Raw genomic sequence first — 4994 nt, 5'->3', positions numbered from 1 at the left:
AAGATGGCGGCGGTCTGCGTGGAAGGTGATTGGTCGTTAGGGATAAGATGGTTGCGGTCTGCGTGGAAGGTGATTGGTCCTAAGGTCCCATGTATGTCTTTATCCCACATAGGTAGGCCTAGGGCTTCGCCCTCCCAGTCACGGGTCCCCATATAGGACTCTACACCCCCGCTAGGGCTCTGCCGCCGTCGTCATGGGCCCCATTAAGCGGGTGCCAGAGCAGCAGCGATTTCAATTTTAATTATTTCCCCCCATTTGCAAATTAGTTCAGAACGCGGACGAGCGCTTATCAGTAGATGGCGTAGCAAGTGGATCGCGCGGACATTGTCAATATAACAGGCTAATAACATCATCTAAGAAAAAATATACTCCAAGATAATTACTCAATACTTACTGGAATAATTCTATGCTATTATAAATGTATGAGTTAAATATAAACTAACTAGAGTAGCTACATGTGTTAAATGCTTTGTAACTTCTTAATACCTCCGTACCATGTTAAAGCCCATGTGAGTAGAATGACAATGTATAGTACGCTGCGTAGCTACTCATTATTTTACTTACTTTTATTTTATCAGCAATTAAATGGATATTAGTGAGTCGTTATAAATTCATTAAAATATACTTCAAGATCACCCGGTGGTCTGGTGGCTTCTGTACTCGCACAACTACAAATAATATTAGTGTTATCAAAAACACATTAGTGGAATATTACATTCAAAACCGTCTGACGTTTATCGTTCGAAGGTCACACGGTGTCAACGCGTTAATCATAAACTCTTTAAGAAGAAATCCTATTAAAAACCATTAAAAGCATTAATATAAACTCTACGAAAAAAGACAAAAAAAATTATTTCTATAAGAAACTATATTAAAAACTTGGAACTATTCATAAAAATATCATATTATTTCAATTTCAAAATCCCATAAATTTAATTAAAAACTGGAAAAAAATAGCAAAAACTTATATTCGAAAAATAAATCATAAAATCAGATAAAAAAATCATATCGTTTCAATTTAAAACCGTTAGGGATAAGATGGTTGCGGTCTGCGTGGAAGGTGATTGGTCCTAAGGTCCCATGTATGTCTTTATCCCACACAGGTAGGCCTAGTCACAGGCCCCCATATAGGACTCTGCATCCCCGCTAGGGCTCTGCCGCCGTCGTCATGGGCCCCATTAAGCGGGTGCCAGAGCAGCAGCGATTTTAATTTTAATTATTTTCCCCCATTTGCAAATTAGTTCAGAACGCTGACGAGCGCTTATCAGTAGATGACGTAGCAAGTGGATCGCGCGGACATTGTCAATATAACAGGCCAATAACATCATCTAAGAAAAAATATACTCCAAGATAATTACTCAATATTTACTGGAATAATTCTATGCTATTATAAATGTATGAGTTAAATATAAACTAACTAGAGTAGCTACATGTGTTAAATGCTTTGTAACTTCTTAATACCGCCGTACCATGTTAAAGCCCATGTGAATAGGATGACACTGTATAGTACGCTGCGTAGCTACTCATTATTTTACTTACTTTTATTTTATCAGCAATTAAATGGGTATTAGTGAGTCGTTATAAATTCATTAAAATATACTTCAAGATCACCCGGTGGTCTGGTGGCTTCTGTACTCGCACAACTACAAATAATATTAGTGTTATCAAAAAACACATTAGTGGAATATTACATTCAAAACCGTCTGACGTTTATCGTTCGAGGGTCACACGGTGTCAACGCGTGGCGGAAAGGCCCCAAGCAAAATCTGAACCTGTTGTGGAGGTGGCCTGGCGACTTATAATTTATCCACATAAGTACAGATAATTAGTTTTATCAAAAATACATTAGTGGAATATTAAATCCAAAGCCGTTTGGTAGCTAATTGTTCACGTCGCATTAATGCGTCACGGAACCGCATTTTGGATATAAAAAGACGCCAGCTTCCGATTTAGAATCATACTACCTACACACATCAGAAGTTGGTATTAGTGCAGTGCTGCTACGATCTGAATTATTAAGTAAGTAATAATTTAAATTATTTTATAAATCCTTTCGTTGTTTATTGCTCTCTGTTATTGAAAATCATTTAAAGCATTAATCTTAAACTCTTTAAGAAGAAATCCTATTAAAAACCATTAAAAGCATTAATCTTAAACTCTCTACGAAGAAATCCTATTAAAAATCATTTAAAGCATTAATATAAACTCTTTACGAAAAAAGACAAAAAAATTATTTCTATAAGAAACTACATTAAAAACTTGGAACTATTCATAAAAATATCATATTATTTCAATTTCAAAATCCCATAAATTTAATTAAAAACTGGAAAAAAATAGCAAAAACTTATATTCGAAAAATAAATCATAAAATCAGATAAAAAAATCATATCGTTTCAATTTAAAACCCCATAAAAATAAATAATGCTAGAAACTTAGAACTTAACAAAAAAAAGACATACTAGAAAATTTAAAAACGGCCTAAAAATCAAAAACTAGAAGTTTTTGATTTTTAATCAAAATAAATCGAAAAAAATCAATCAAAATTTCGAACTGAAAATAAATTTAATAAAAATCAATCAAAATTTCATATAAAATCCTATTAATTCAACAGAAAATTTCTACGTAAAATAATTTATATATATTTATCATAAAATAATTACGGTTTGAGGTAATATCCACATAAAAAACTTACCAACTGAAACAAGGAAACGCCACAGAGCGCAGGGCTATAGGGTGGGGGCGGTTCTTTGATAGCCATAGGGGCCTCAACAACAACAGCAATAATTAGTTGGAAGCCCCAGCAACTCAATTCCACAAAAAAATGTTCGCACGCATGCGCACAAACGAAAGCGTTATCTATACATGCCCCTTGAAGGCGACGACCCTTATCTTATTAGGACTGGTATTACAGACGCCAAGGGCTGTACTCTCCCGCATGAAAGCGGTACCTGTCACGCTAACGTGAGGAAGAAAGTCGACCGCCAGCCCACGAGCCCCCGCGAGCACCACACCTCCGTACACCTCAACAGATCAGCGAAGAATGAACGATTATAAAAGCTATTAAGCTTAAGATGCGCACCGCTACCACCACGCATATCACGTGTTTCCTACATCTTACGTGCTATCAACTCGTATCTGCTTCGATTTACATGCATGCAAATGCGTATCAAACTAGGCGGAATCCTAAAATTAGCATTGATTCTTATGGTCGTAACGCACAAATCGCGGATATCAGGGGGCCTTTTTGTTATCGGTTAGCAGTTGTTCGACGAGCTCAGAGTAAGCGCGTGGACGTAATTATCAAGTGTGTCACGACTTAAATGCATTTTAATGGGGAAAACGTTTCACTTTGTCAAATATCGTAAATTAACACTGATTCTAATGGCAAAGACGCACAAATCATAAACTTTAAGAGGCCTTTTAGATATCGACCGTTAGGGACAGGTTCGAGAATAGGAGAAGGTTTCGAGATTATCTGCGGAGTATAAAAGCCGGATACGTCGGTATATCCGGTCTTTCCTTTCGTATCAGTACGCTGTCTTGAGTCTTATCTCCGCGCTGTTATCATATTTGAAATTATCAGTTTTTAAAAAGGTGTTGAAACGTCTTCAATAAAAGTGAGTTTTTTTTAAATACGGCGTGTCGCATATCAAATTACACGTCATGCAATAAGATAGTGGGTTTCATCGATTTTTTTTCATTTGTTCGCGATCGATGATATGCTTGCCCAGTAGGTAGAAAGCGTTCACTATCTTTTCGTTTTACTCACTTTCAAAATTTTTTATTTTCTCTTATACTTTGAAATTTTTGCGAGAATATACGCCCTATTTTTTTTAATCGTACTTGGATAAACAGCCTTCGTGTTATATACGTTATGAACCTGTATCGTTTGCATTGCTGTCTAAAATGGACTTTGACCCCTTCAACAAGCATTCAAATCTACAAACTACATTTATACGCTGGAGGCGCATCGTAGAAAAGGACATGCCGCAGCCCTTGTAGACCATGTGAAAGAACGTGAACAGTTTTCGGCATTTTGCAGTAAGCCTCAGAGAATTTATTTAAAAAATGCAAATGTAAAAATTACGGTGAAATGTATTGTAATGTTATGTACAGATATCCTTAATAAAAAACTTGTAACATATGATCGTGTATAATTATTTCTAACCTTTGGAAATGAGGAAAAATAAAACGCTGGTATGTGGAATATGTATTTATTTTCAAATAAGATTATGACAATACAGATTGTTACACACACACACACACACACACACACACGTCACATAGAAAAACAGGTTAAAGCTTAGGTCTTTTAAAACCGTAGGGCATTGAGCTGTGGTCGTCCAGGAACCGTCTCTTTACGGAGAGAGGCTTATACAGCTTGGTTTGCTGTACGGTTATCACCTCGTGCTCCTTGGTCCTCAAGATGTTTCTTGATGCTACGCATACCGGGCTGGTGGTGGAAGTATCCAGCACCATATCTTTTATGGTGTTGAAATTTATCAGCTGTGATGCGATATAGTTGAGGGATATACCTTTAACTTTACACACCACTTTCTCTTCGTTATCCCTGGTGGAGAAGACTTTGTATGCGTAGTTTTTCGGGCCCCCGCTTACAAACTCGGATATGTAACTTCCGGGTCCGTACCCTTCCAGCTCGTCGGTCATGTCGCCGAGGAATAAGAAATTTAATAAAATTGTAGTGTGACAGATAAATTATAGTCAGCATATTAAGGTTATGTTACATCACGAGGCAATTCATTATAGCATCTGAAAATACTACTCTTCTTCCTCTTTAAATTCCATTTTAAATCGTTCGAATATCTTTTTTTCTTTTTAAGTCTTCAAATGATACTACTTAATTTCTGAATATTGACGATATCTCGGAAAGGAAAAAAGATATTCGAACGATTTAAAATGGAATTTAAAGAGGAAGAAGAGTAGTATTTTCAGATGCTATAATGAATTGCCTCGTGATGTAACATAACCTTAAT

Source organism: Anoplophora glabripennis, unplaced genomic scaffold (assembly GCF_000390285.2).
Source record: "Anoplophora glabripennis isolate ALB-LARVAE unplaced genomic scaffold, Agla_2.0 scaffold58, whole genome shotgun sequence".
NCBI lineage: Eukaryota > Metazoa > Arthropoda > Insecta > Coleoptera > Cerambycidae > Anoplophora > Anoplophora glabripennis.
The sequence above is the reverse complement of the archived record's forward strand: the minus strand, read 5'-3'. Positions refer to the sequence as shown.